Source organism: Silene latifolia, chromosome 7 (assembly GCF_048544455.1).
Source record: "Silene latifolia isolate original U9 population chromosome 7, ASM4854445v1, whole genome shotgun sequence".
In the NCBI taxonomy this organism is placed as follows: domain Eukaryota; kingdom Viridiplantae; phylum Streptophyta; class Magnoliopsida; order Caryophyllales; family Caryophyllaceae; genus Silene; species Silene latifolia.
The window spans coordinates 75,930,290-75,945,368 of record NC_133532.1 but is presented as its reverse complement, the minus strand read 5'-3'; the positions used below and the strand labels follow the sequence as shown (position 1 = coordinate 75,945,368).

Below are 15,079 nucleotides of genomic sequence, written 5' to 3'. Positions count from 1 at the left end.
AAACGCACACAACCACACAATCCTCTATAAATACCTCTCAAATGCCACCATTTGAAGGTACGCGAGTGTCCGCCCCCTGATTTGTCCCTTAAAATTATAGACTCGGCTTCTCAAGTCACAAACCAACACATATTTCCGACCTACCGATTGAAAATATGAGCCATACACATTGTTTGGTATCGTCATCGTGCATTAAATCACTTGACCCACAATTTCGACCAACTACACAATCACTAAACAAAACAAGACTCATTACATTGCTAAAACGGTTTTCAATCGAGTTTTTCGACCTAACAAGTTTTTACACTTCTGTCGATTTCTCGCCAACAACCTAGCATATAAGTATGAGGGTGTAATTAATCATCTTCTTTCATGTCCTTTTATCTATTTTTATGACCTTAACATGCTAAAACATGAATAACATGGTCCAAAATACGGATCGAATGAGCCAAAACCGAGTTTTGACTGGAAATAGGAGCCCCTAGTCACAACTAGATGGCTCGCGCCTATATGGGCTATCCAGGTCAGAACTCAAACATGTTTGAGTTCATTCTTTCAATTTTCATTTCATTTTATAACCGGTTTTTACCCTTTCAAATCATTTTTATGATAAATCTTTTTAACCATAAATTATGTTCATCGTTGGTTCCTTATACCATGACGGTTTAATCCGTGTTTCGGTAATAATATTTGGTTAACTACATTTTAAAAGGTATTTTAAAACCTTTTATTCATTTGTTTACATTTTCCAAACAATCATATTAGTCATAAATGCATAATCATCCTTGGTTCTACATACTATGTCAGTTTAATACGAGTACGATGATGAACATTGACTAATTACAAAACAATGAACTTAACACAAGTAGTTCATAATAAACATTTTTCAAAACAATTCATGGCAAGCTTGCAAAACCGAACCCGACATCGAATATCGTCAATACAATGATGATTATTCAAGTCATGTTCTTCATATTAGCATAAAAGCGGTCTAAACAACCTTTTCAACAAAGACGGGTTCAATTACCCTTTTACAAACAATTTCATAAACATTTTCAACAACCAAAAGACACCCCTTTAGGTCGTCCGCTGCGTAGCGGCTAAACAGGCCCACTAAGTTCTAGTTTTCAAACCTGGACAGGCTCATATGCATCGCCCTAAGACTCGCACCTCAATAGGTTGCCTGATACAGGTCCTGTTTCCATTCCAGCACTTGTCTAGGATAACCCCGACTTCGGTTAACCCGAATACAGGACGGATCAGATTGACAAGTTCACATTTTACTTTGTATTTGCAAAACGCCTTTCTAAGATAAATGGATCACGTTATGCACCATAAACCTAACTCGGTAAATGGATGTTTACTTTCCGTCTTGCATGCAAATCAACATTAAATCTAACTTGAAATCAATTACTTTATATTTGGATAAGTAACTGACATAGTAAACTTCACATGTTAGGTTTAAACCTGTGGATGCGCATTCATGCATTTTCCCGTTTTATCAACTTTTGCATTCAACCAACCAATTTCGATCAGTAGAGGCCACTACTGCGGGACTGATTGGGTGTCCGATTAAAGGACTTCCCAATACGTACCTTATCCTCTTACTCATAAACTTTGGATAGTGGACGACCTTATCCAGGGCGAACGAGAGTCATTCTGGAGATAAGATACTAAAGAGGCACGACTCCTTATCTTTCGTACCTATGTCAAACACAGCTTTTTGCCTTGGTTGACCTAGGTATAAACTGGATTCGAACGGTTTCCAAGCATCCCACAATTGCTTGGTGGCGACTCCGAACATCTCTAACATTGTTTCGAGACCATTACCGAGACGAAATCGACAGATCTAAAATGATCCGGTCGAAAGAATTTAATACGCTACCGAGCGTGGCTTTCCGACCACCTTATGTCCACGGATTAGCATGGCGTTGCGGGTGGCCTATGTCCACATATTGGCGACTCCACTGGGATAACTAGGGCACTTGTGTCTTTGCGATCCCTAGATGGTGAGATTCAAACGAGGTCTTGGTTGAAATGCATTAATTGATATTACGGTCATAAGTCGGGTTCCTTGTCCGGGCCCATTACCTAACCTTTATCGACCAATTGGCTTGTCCCGTCAGCGTGAGTTTTCTCATCCTCGCGTTTCGAATCCCGATCGCGTCATGCATACCATTGACATTACACATTGTTGTTTCGTCAAAGAGCTTTCATTTCCTTTGTGCCTGAGGCTAGGGCATCCTCTTTACACATTTTGTTTGGATTGGTATCTCTCTCGAAAATCGAGGATTGATCGCTTGGTGTGTAACCACCCTTTTAAGCCAAAACCCATGTCAGCATTATGCATAATATAATGGACTGTGAGTGCTTATGTGCTATGTAATCATAAGTCCTCCCGTGTCATTTCCAACCTTTTCAAAACACCTTTTTGCGTCGTTATAATGGCAATATCAAACCTCGGTCTTTCGCCGACCATTCCAGCACCTTTTTAGGCCGTCGTACTGGCCATTTTTAAACACGGTTTTCTACAACCGTTTCAAAAACACCTTTTTTTACGCTGTGTCAAGACAAGAATTTTAACCCGTCTCGCGCTGACACAATGGCTCTTTCAAAATTCGAAAATAACACACCCTTTTTCGAGGCTTTTCAAATCCCGAGGACCACACACCATCCTCGAGGCCACAACAATTTCAAACCTTTCAAACCTTGATTTTCCAAATGCACGATTTTGGATTTCAAAGCCGTCTTTGGAAATAACATATAGTTTTCAAAGTTGATGCAACTCTAACTCAAACCATCTTTTTAAATCAAACCTAAGACAACCCCTTTTCAACTGGCCGACCTTTTGAAGATCCCTACTCTTCGGAAGCCGTCCATAAAACAACAAATGAATCTTTTTGAAAATTTCTATTTTTGAAAATTTCGGTCTACCATTCCAATTCTGCCTCGTGTCTATCGAGTCAAGGCAAACGTACTTATGTGTCTTCATCTATGAGTCATCTCACCTCGAGGCTCGTTCAATGGTGTCATGCCCTTACGTTGAACGCGAGTCAAAGTCCGATCAATACCGTCACACCATAAATCGAGTTAGCACCGAGGCACCACACACGGTTGCCCTCGTCTCGTTGGGTCCAAAAGTGTCTTTCCGTCTTTTGTATTGTCTACGTTTAGTCGTTAAACCGTGTCGGATTGGGATGTAACATGAGCCATCTTCTGCCTCAGAGCCATGGCGCCATCTTCAGCTTCGTCCAACAACAACGATGACAACAGAGATCTCACAACGGCTCAGCTAGCTGTTGTCATCGTTGTTGGCGGGGAATCGGTTTCCTTGTTATCTAGAGTGTCGATACGGGTTCCTTCGTCCAGTTTATGTCAACCTGCTGAGATATTAAAACATCAAAACCTTCCAAGATCTGCAAAAATCCTCGGAACCCGCATTGAAGACGATCTACGCAAGGGCGTTCTAGCTAAAACTACAGGTACAGGCTCCCTGGAACTGGTTTCCTTGTTTTCCATAGTGTCGATACAGGTTCCTTCGTCCAGTTTATGCCAACTTGTTGAGATATTAAAACATCAAAACCTTCCAGGATCTGCAAATCCTCTGAACCTGCATTGAAGACGATCTACGCAAGGGCGTTATAGCCAAAACAAGAGGTACAGGCTACCAGGGGTCTACATCAACTGGATCTCGTCCCTACGGTCAAACAAACAAAATCGACGAGGTCAACCTCCTCGAACCAACCACAAAGAAAACTGAGCGCCCTCAAAGGGCATTCACCAATTTGGGAACAACCTATGCCAGTGCCCTAAAAAGGATCATTGACCGAGGGAAGCTACAACCAATCGGGCCCACTCCGGACCCGTCTGAGGCAAAGAAAACTCGTTTCTAGAATCCTAACGCCTACTGCAAGTATCACCAAGGCAAAGGTCATGACACAGAAGCTTGCTTTAAGCTAAAGCACGCCATTCAAGATATGATTGAGAAAGGGGAATTACCCTTACCTTCGTCAACAAAACCAAATAACAAGACAAACCCCTTGGGAATCCACGCCATCTCCCAAGACGAGCCAACTCTAGATTGCTCACACCTCATCCTGCCTATTAAGGACGAGGTGAATGCCTTGGAAAAGGACACCCCGGATGGGATGTTCGTATTCGCGCCGCAATAATGCTCACCATGTTCCAGCAGTTTATCTGGCATGAACCCCACAATAATCAACCCCACAAAAACAACCCCCACAAAAACTATCCGCCGAGGAATACCCCTCCAAGGTATCTATAGCGATGATGTGGAAGATGTCTACATTGTTTTGGGAAAGGGCAAACGGGCAAAAGAGATCGATATCCTTACCCAATCCGGACGCCCCTACCAGAATCCGAACAATACAACAACTAAGCCAACAACAAATGACCAAATCGTCCCGGACATAGACGTTCAGCCAAGGGTCCCTGAGAACTCGGACCTTAAACAACTACATAAGGCCAAGGCCGAAATATCCATTTGGCAACTGATTGCTACATCCTTCGAACATCGGTAAGCTTTGATACAAGCCTTGGGGAAGTTGACAGTTCCCTCTACCTCCTCTCTTGAAGAAGTGGTAGCACACATGACCAGAGATGTCCCTAATCTGACTAACCCGCTTATCTTCTCTGAGGAAGATATCCCTCCGTTCGGAGCTAATCATAACTTGGCCCTGTACATCACTGTGCAGAGCTTGAAGAAGAATGTACCTATGGTCCTAGTGGATAACGGATCTGCAGTCAATGTCATTCCCCTCAAAACGGCCCATAAACTAGCAATCACGAGAGCTGACTTGATCCCGACTAATCAAGGAGCGCGCGCCGACGACGGCACTTGTTGTAAGGTCGCATGTCTCATCACCCTAACCATTGCAACGGGAACTCTGGAAAGACAAGCCAGTTTCCAAGTAGTCGACAATGACGCCTCTTTCAACATGCTCTTGGGGCGCCCCTAGATCCATGCGGCCAAAGCCGTCACCTCAAACTTTCATCAGAAAATCAGGGTCCCTTTCAACGGGAAAACAATCACAATTCCTGCATCCCCGATCAAGGCTATCGTGAAGAAGGGAATAACCTCTCAAATTATTGAAGAGGATGACAATGAAATGTGGGGATTCCAAGCTATGAATGCCCTAACCGATGAATCATCACCCTTCGATTGTGACCCGTTCTCGAACCTCACAGCCAACCGCATCTTGTTGTGCCAGGGTTATTTCCCGGGCCTACCTCTTAACCCACTGAAGAGCACCTTGCCTCCCATGAAACAGGCCAAGGTCCCCAACATCCCCTTCGGGATGGGCTACGAACCGACCGATGAAGACATCGAAGAAATGGGTCTCCTACTATGGAAGCGCAAAAAGCAAGGAGTCATCCTCCGACCTATTACTTGACTCTCAATGGCTACTTTGTCCCCGAGGGAGAGTCCGAGCTTTACAACGGATTTCCTGAGCCAATCTATGACCCCGTAGCAAAGGTCAAACACCCGGGCATAGAGGTCTTTCAAGATTGCTACTTCATCCCCCACAACACCAAAGCCTCATCAACCAAATCTAAATTGGCCCCTTGCCTAGACGGGCAAGCCGTGAGTCTCCTCTTCGGAGAAGACAACATCAAGCACCTTAACTATGAGGACATCATCAACATCGCTCTCAAAGACAACTAGTTTGATCCCACTGCCTTAATCTCTGATACTCACCCAGAGAAAGCTATCCAAGGCTGGAGGAAGACTGTCAAGTGGACTGATCGTCAAGGCCGCATTCTTAAGATCACAACTGGAGAAGGCCCCATGTTCAAAGAGGGAAGTGAAGACAAGACTGAGTCTGAGTCTGAGTCTGCTAACAAAAATGATTCAGAGTCTATCTTAGCTCCTAACACTCCTGATGTCCCGGTCAAAGTCCCCTTTCCACTGTTTTATCAAAAACTTGTGGCTGCCTCAGAGGCTCAGTAAACTAGGGTCACCCCCACTCCCGCAGAAAGTAGCAACCTGGAGCTTGTTCCAGGGGCCACCTCCTCTACTGTGTCGCCTCTGACTGCCAATGAGATGTATGTCCTATCCGAGATTTTCACTCAGGTCGACTTAATGAATGCTAAGTTTACTTACGACTCGTCTCAATTTAACTGTAATGTAATTCTGGACGAATATGAGGAATTATTTGACTTGAGTGACTACCCACCTCACCTAGCCAAAGAACTTGACAAACGAGAAGATAGGACACCCATCATTGAGGAGACCGAACCCATCAACGTAGGACCGACAATACACCTCAAGAACTTAGGATAGGGACCACCCTTGACCCCTCGGAAAGACAGCAGTTCATCGACCTCTTGCACGAATACAAGGACGTATTCGCACGATCCTACAAAGACATGCCTGGGATCGACAGAGAGATTGCAGAACACAGAATACTCATCAAACCCGGAGCTAAACCCGTGAAACAAAAGTTGCGCCGTATGCGCCCTGAATGGGCCGTGAAAATAAAGGAAGAGGTAGACAAACAATTCAAAGCCGGATTCATCAAAGTTTCCTAATATTCTGACTGGGTGGACGACATAGTCCCCGTACCCAATAAAGACGGGAGAATTCGGGTTTCCGTCGACTTCTGAGAGCTAAACAAGGTAAGTCTAAAAGACGACTTCCCTCTGCCACATGTTGACATCTAGGTAGACAACACCACCAAGCACGCCCTATTATCACTCATGGATGGGTATATTGGGTACATCTAGATCAAAATAGCTGAGGAAGACATGCACAAGACTGTATTCACTATGCAGTGGGGTACATATTGCTACACTGTCATGCCCTTCAGTCTAATCAACACCGGAGCAACCTACCAATGATCCGCCGCCACTCTCCTACACGACATGATGTACAAGGAAGTGGAGGTATATGTCAATGACATGATCGTCAAATCAAAAGAGCGTGACGGCCACATTAGCGCCCTTCGAAAATTCTTCGCTCGCCTTCGGAAATACAACATGAGACTAAATCCTCATAAGTGTGGAATTGGGGTCACCTCCGGAAAACTCCTGGGACACGTCGTCAGCAAAAGAGGCATCGAAATTGATCCTACCAAAATCACAGCTCTCAAACAAATGCCTCAGCCTAAGAACGAGAAGGAGATTCGGAGATTTCTCGGTCAAGTCCAAACATCAGCCGCTTCATAGCCAAGCTCACCATGATCTGTGAACCTATCTTCAAAAAGTTTCGCGCCTCCGATCACGCCGATTGGAACGACGATTGTCAAAAGGCCTTCGACAGGATAAAGGAAATCCTATCCAAACCTCTTGTCCTTATGCCACGTCAGCAGGTAATTCCCTTATCCCTATACCTGATTGTCACCGACACATCCATGGGAGCAATGCTAGCACAAACAGTCGGCGGCAAAGAACGAGCCATCTACTACCTCAGCAAAAAGGTCATCAAATACGACACAAGATACACCCAACTAGAAAATACATGCCTTGCCCTGGATTGGTCCACTAAGAAGCTGCGACATTACATGCTCAGCTACATGGTTCACATGTACTCCAAGATGGACTCTGTCAAATACATTTTTCAAAAAGCCAATGTTAAACGAAAGGCTGTCCAGGTGGACACTCATGCTATCCGAATTTGACCTCAAATTCCTACCCCTCAAGGTCATTAAGGGAAGGGCAGTCGCCGATTTCCTTGCAAAAAATCCTGTCAATGAGGATCTAACGACCGACATATGATCACTTCCTGACGAAGATATCCTCGATGCCGACACCGACGCATAGGACCTATACTTCGACGGTGCATCAAACCTGAGAGGTTTCGAGGTAGGAGCCCTTCTAATATCACCAGAAGGGGAACATGTTCTGATCTCAGTCAAGCTAGACTTCGCTGTCACCAACAACGCCACCGAATATGAAGCATGCCTCATCGGCCTACAAGCAGCCATAACACTTGGCATCAAAAGGTTGAGGGTCCACGGTAATTTCTCACTCATCATCAATCAGGTGTCCGGATCATAAAAAATATGAAGCGACGTCCACATCATCTGCAGATATGGGGTACCCCATGAAATCATTAGCGACCAAGGCACCCACTTCCGAGCGGAAACACAAGCCTTGCTAGACAAATACAAAATCAAACGGCACCGATCATCCCCCTATCGTCCCCAAACTAATGGAGCGGTAGAGGTAGCAAACAAAACTCTCGTCACCTTCATCAAAAAGATGCAGGACAATTACCGCGATTGGCCGAGCAAACTCCCATTCGTACTTTGGGGATACCGACCCTCCATTCGAACACCAACGAGAGCAACACCCTTCTAACTAGCATACGGTACGGAGGCAGTACAACCAATAAAGTTGGAGGTTCTGTCTCTACGCATCCTACAAAAAAGTCAAGTCCCTGAGGAGAAATGGATCCGTTGAAGGTTCGAGCAATTCAAGCTTCTTGATGAACGGCGACTCAACGCCTTGCACAGCATCCAGCTATAATAACGACGCATACGACGGGCATTCAACAAATAAGTCAAACACAGAGATATCAAAGAGGGCGACTTGGTCCTCAAGTCGGTTCGAGCCCCATTACCCGTCGATTCAAGGGGGAAATTCAAACCCAATTAGGCTGGGCCATGCCGGGTCAAGAAAATACTTTTGGGGGGTGCAGTGAGACTGAGTGACCTAGACGGGGAGGATTTCACAAACCCGGCCAACCTAAACCAACTCAAGAAATACTAACCTTGAACCTTAGCAACCAACAAACCTTACCCTAGTTTCACAACTAGTGACCACAATCTCCCTTTCAAGTCAATTCCTGAAAACGTTCTGATTTGAAATTGCATGTTTTATCGAGTCTAAGTTACGGCTCCTTGCCATGTTTTAAACAGCCTTTATTCTATCAAAAGCAACATCCATTTGCACGCAAACAACACCTGAACTACGAGCATGGTTTGATTTCACCTCTTCAGGTGGATACGTAGGCAGTCCTTTCTTACGCAAGAATGATACAACCACAACACCCAAACAAAATTAACAAAACTTTTGAACTACGAGCATGGTTTGATTTCGCCTCTTCAGGTGAATACGTAGGCAATCCTTTCTTACACAAGAAGGATACAACCATCCCCACACACAAAAAAAAAAACAATCACCTATACAAATTCCAAAAAAGGAGAAGCATTCCCTTTCCACAAAAAAAGAAAAAAACAAAAAACGCCTTTCTCCCTTCCTATAAAAATCACCTTCACAGGTGCAATATTTAGGATAATTCAAACCGAATTACCTTTACAAGATGGATGGAAGAGACGACAAGCGTTCACAACTTTTTTTTAACACAATAAATCCTCTTATTTATTTAATAACGAGAAAGATTACAAACTTGACAACAAATAAACCTAAGCAAATCCACTAATTGCCAAGCTAGAGTGTCGACTAAGATATCTCACATAGTAATACTAGCACAAAAACACACAAGACATAGCTAGTACGACATAATAAAAACACACAAACACTAATACAACATAATAAAAAAACGGGTAATGGAGTTCTTCATTATTCCATTCTACCCTTGCCTTTTCCCTTGGGGTACATCTTCCCTTTGTTCTTCTTACTAGCCTGTCTGGCATGGGCTTCCTCTTTAGAACAGATCCTCAATGGATCCACGACGGCAATGGCATCCAGTCTCTTGCAAGACCCCGTACTCGGTCCAAGCCGAGCCCACACACGGTCTACCATCTCTTTGGGACCCAAGCTCCTCCTCTTCAGTGGCCTCACCACATCCAGGCTAACATCATCGGCAAATTCGTCAAAGATGGCACGGTTTGCCTTGCCGACCTCCCTATACTTCAAGTCGACAACTTCGTCTTTGCGGAACTTGGACCTTTCTTCCGAGGTTTGAGCTCTTGACCAATTGACATAAGCGAGAGTCACCCATGTCATTGAAGCGGGGTTTGATACCTGATGTGACTCATATTTGAGCACATTTAGTCCTCGAATTAGTCTCATTCCTATGCTTTATAGTGCATAATTGGGTCATTTACTATCTCTAGTTTCCTATTTTGCATATTCTTTGACGTTTTGTTTCCTTGGTAGGAGAGGAGTGCAAACCTTGCATTTACATGGCGAAATGGAGCTAAATTGATCGCATCTAATGACCAAGCATCAAAGGGAAGACGATACTAGAAGGCCTACATAGATAATAAAGTAGATTGGGCAATGATGAAAGGATCCTTTCATCCCCAACAAGATCCCCGCGGATTGTTGAGGATTGAAGAAAAGAGAAGTGCCTGACCCAGGATCCGAGAGGATTGCAAGCAATCCGGGCGTCTCCCTGCACAACAACTCGAGCGTCCCGAGCTTAAGACGCTCGTCTTGAAGCCCTATGATCCGAGCGCCTCCCCTAATGATCCGTTCAGATCTCCTGGCAGAAACCATCATGCCAGCTTCCAAGCCGCTCGAGACGAGCATATCTATGTGGGACAAGCAAAACGGAGATGCGCATCTCCTTGGAGAGGAACACTTCCTTAACTTTTGTTAAGGGTATTAATAGTCATTTAAGCCCTTAGTAACCCTAATATTTGTACCTAATCTTTAGTATAAATACCCCTTTATACTACCTAGATTGAAAAGCAATCTTAATACTCTCTTAATCAAGTTTTAATCAATTAGTAATCTCATCTTAATCTTATAATCAACTCTTAATTTAGTCTTAATACAAATCTCAATACTTAATCTTTCCTTAATTTCTCTGTTGTTCATCATTTATTTTGGGTAATTAGAAGATCATTTGGGTTTATTGTGAGATTGACAACCTTCCATCAATCATCAAGTACTTCTATTATTCTTTGCATTATTATTTTGGAATCTCCATAGGTATAATTCTCTTAATCCTTGCTTTAATTATTATTAATCATTTTCATTCATTCATCATGTTTTGTCTTGTTAGTGTGATTGACAACCTTGTTAGCATGTTAAACTTGATCATGAGTGAGTAGTTTTCTTAGCTAGGGTTAATGGGTAATTAGGGGAAACCAACATGGGGAATGATTCATGCTTAATCTAATATGTTCACATAATTTATTTGCTTGTTTGTTGTGATTTCAACTTATGCACATGTTATGTTTGATGAAATGCGAGCCTATGAATCCTTGCATTTTTTACCCATCACCTATCTTTTCAATGAGACTTGTAAGACATGAACCAACTCGAGTCTCATTAGACCATGCATAATGTTGAATAGGAAGGATTAAGTCGACTTGTAGGTGTTGTACAATCTAATCGATTCGGCTCCGGGACCCAAACCTTCTTAGGGATTGTAAGATATACACTAACTTGATGTCATCACAACAATAATTGCTTGCTTATAATTTGATAACATGTTTGTATGATCAAATCCCATGTATTCCCCTATAAACCCATGATACCCTAGTACTTTAAATCAATTGTTTACACCTTCATTTTATCTACCTTGCTTTGTTTTTATTGTTGATTAGTTTTAGTTGATCTCCTATCTCAACCCCAAATTGTGAAACCCTAAGACACGACCATTTACAATTGAAAATCCTACATCAATACCCGTCCCTTGGGATCCGACCTTTACTTGACTCTTTACTAAGAGTAGTTTGTGAAGTTATAAATATTGTTTTGGTTGAGTAACTTTTGACGACGAGTTTTACAACAACACCAAAAATGGCGCCGTTGCCGGGGACGGTGTTAACTTGATTTGATTTTATTTAATTGTTTTTAGTTGTGTCTTTATTTACCTTGGGGAAGTCAATCTCCTCAAGGTTTGTTCTAATTGTTTTCAAGTTGTTTGATATTTTGCATGTCTAGGAGATCACAAGGTAACATGTTACCCATTGATCTTGAAATCGAAAGAACTTTGACCAACAATAGAAGGCTTGCTAGAAATACTTTTAGAGGTATTGGTGAGATTGTGGACATTCAACCAAATAACATTAAGTTCATCAACCATTTTGCAAGAGAAGGAGAGGATAACCCAATACAAAACCCACCACAAAATCAACCCACAATGCCTAAATTTTCATCACATTCCGTACCAACCGAGGAGAACTTACCAAATGGTACTCCTACACCACAACATTTAACCGGTAATTTTATTGCCAAATCCGCATTTATACAATTGGTTGAGAGAAGTCAATTTTGAGGGATGCCTAGTGAAGACCCTCATTCTCATATGGAGACTTTTTGGGACTATTGTGATGCGATTTCTCAAACCGGAGTTACTCAAGACCAAATTCGATGGGTCTTATTTCCTTTTTCTTTGATTGGTACCGCGAAACAATGGTTGAAGAGCCTAGATAAGGCTACTCTTGGTATTGATTCTTGGAAGAAATTGGTACTTGCTTTCTACAAAATATTCTATCCTCCGGAGAAGACTAACATGTTGAGAGCCCAAATCACCGGGTTCAAACAAAGGGATGAGGAATCTTTGTATGAAGCATGGAAAAGATTCAAGGACACTTGTCGATCTTGTCCACACCATGGACTTAGCGAGTGGTTCCTTGTACAACAATTTTGGAATGGTCTATATGAAGACTCCCGGAACATTCTCAATATGGGATCAAATGGTATGTTTACCGAAGTTGATGACAATCAAACATGGAACAAGATTGAAGAAATGGCGGTCCATGACTCACAATATAGTAGTCCTCGGAAGGCTACTAGAGGAGGAAAGCATGAGGTGGACTCCATTACTCAATTAGGTGCTCAACTTAGCGCTCATATTGACACCATTAATTTGAAGTTTGAGAAGGCCATGGCTAAACTTGAAGAGGCCTCCAAATTACCCAAGCAACATGTTAATGCTATGGTAGCATCATCATCAATTCCAAGTGGAGTATGTAAGAGTTGTGGAACTTTGGGACATGACCAAAGTGAATGTAGGGGAACAAGTGAATGTTTTCCAAGCATACAGGAGTGGCACCCCTTATTCCAACTATTACAAAGAAAACAACAAATTCCACCCCAATCTTTCATACAAAAGTCAAAATGTTCAAAACCCTCAACCAACATACACCCCACCTCCAATGAGAAACCAAGCTCAAAGACCCTTTTACAATCGAAACCAAAGTTATCAAAATCAACCTACATACAATCAAACAAATGACCAAGGTTTTGATGTTCAAAAAGCGGTCCTCCAAATGCAAAAGAACCAACAAGAGTTTTTCACTCAAATGCAAAAGGATAGCCAAGCAAAAGACATCACCATTAACAACATACTAGCTCACACAAATATGTTGGAGACCCAAATGTCTCAATTAGCATCTTCTAGTTCTCAAAGACAAAATGGGCAATTACCACCTCAAGGTAATCCCCCAAGACATGAGTCGGTGAGTGCCATCCATTTGAGGAGTGGTACAAGGTATGAAGCGCCGAAGAGGCCCATTGATGAAGATGTTGTGAATGCTAGTGACAAGGAAAGAGTTGAAGACTCTAAGAAAGAAGAAGACCCCACCACCATTCAAGAAGTTTCAAAGAAGAATGAAGAGAAGGCTAAGGAGAAAGAGCCTATTGTGATTAGGCTTCCATTTCCAAGTCGACAAGCTAAGCCTAAGTTCGATGAACAACTTGGAAAGTTCATGGAGATTATGAAGAACTTGGAAGTCTCAATCCCATTCACCGAATTGATTAACCATATTCCGGCCTATGCGAAATACATGAAAGATATTCTTACAAAGAAGAAATCCATCCGGAAGCTAGAGACTATTGCATTCTACAAGGTGAGTAGCGCCATCCTACAAGGAAGTTCACCTCCAAAACTAAAGGATCCGGGAAGTTTCTCTATTCCATGCACCATTGGCGACACTACGATCAACAAAGCTCTATGTGACCTTGGGGCAAGTGTGAGTGTCATGCCATACTCGGTGTGCAAGAGGCTAGGAATGGGAGAACTCAAGTGCACTAATATCACACTTCAAATGGCGGATCGATCAATGAAGACACATTTAGGGGTATGGGAGGATGTGACGATAAGAATTGGCAAGTTCTTCATCCCGGTGGACTTTGTTATTGTTAACATGGAGGAAGACTCCAACATTCCTATCATTTTAGGAAGACCTTTCTTACACACCGCGAGAGCGGTGATTGACGTGAAACATGGAGACCTCACACTTGAAGTGGGAGATGAAACAAACACTTTTAATCTTGGCAAGACAATGAGAGCTCCCCGCTTACATGAGCCATGTTTCATGGTTGATCATTATAGCCGAGAAAGTGATAGGAAGAAGTTGGCATCTCAATGCAAAGAACAAGCTATGGGTAAAGAATCATCACCCATATGGGAGAAAAAGTGGATAATTTCCAAGATGCTCCATCCAAAGAGCAAGAATGTTTCAACAAGAATGAGAGCTTGAATAGCTCACCACCACTCATGACAAGAGAAGAAGAAGGCCTCATTGGCCATAATGACAAGAAAGAAGAGGAGTTGTTCTCATTAACTCATGATACTATTGGGAAGCAAGATAATAAAGTATGTGGTCTATGGGATGATGAGTTTCAAGGGTTAGTCAACCCTTATATTGGTTATGCCATGACCCAAGACCAAGGATTTGGTGGCCATGTTAACTCAAGTCACCACAATGAAGAACAACATATGCAAAGGTCTATTGAAGATCTTTATAATGACAATGAACAAGCCTTCGATTACTTCTTCAAGGTGTTGAGCAACATCAACAACACCTTGGCTATGCCTCCTTGACATCTCATACATGAATGAGAGTTTGGTGGAGTTCTCCCTAAACCACCATTTGTAAATATCCTAACCCCTTAACTTGCATTTTACTTATTGTATTGCATTTTTGTCAATTTTGGATTTATATTTTAATGCTTTGATCAAGATTATCATTTTGAGAGAAAGTGAGGGAGGGACTTATATGTTTATTGATGTGTAGTGTTTTGACATAGTGTGGGGATAGCAATTGCCTAGGCTATCCAAGCCTTCATAGTGCCCCCACAATGAAGACCAAAGGAACGAAGACGGAATGACTTGGGTTATGAAATACCCACGGGTGGAACTGAATCCATTAGGCACAGGGGCAATCTGAGCGTTTCATGAGAAATCCGC

General features: G+C 42.7%; 1 non-coding gene across 1 annotated transcript; it reads right to left on the bottom strand.

Annotated features, from left to right (window-relative positions):
• Positions 1 to 12,397: 12,397 nt before the first annotated feature.
• LOC141593237 (small nucleolar RNA R71) lies at positions 12,398 to 12,504 on the bottom strand. The gene has a single exon (XR_012521339.1). It is a non-coding gene; the product is annotated as a small nucleolar RNA R71 (small nucleolar RNA).
• Between the last annotated feature and the right edge of the window lie 2,575 nt (positions 12,505 to 15,079).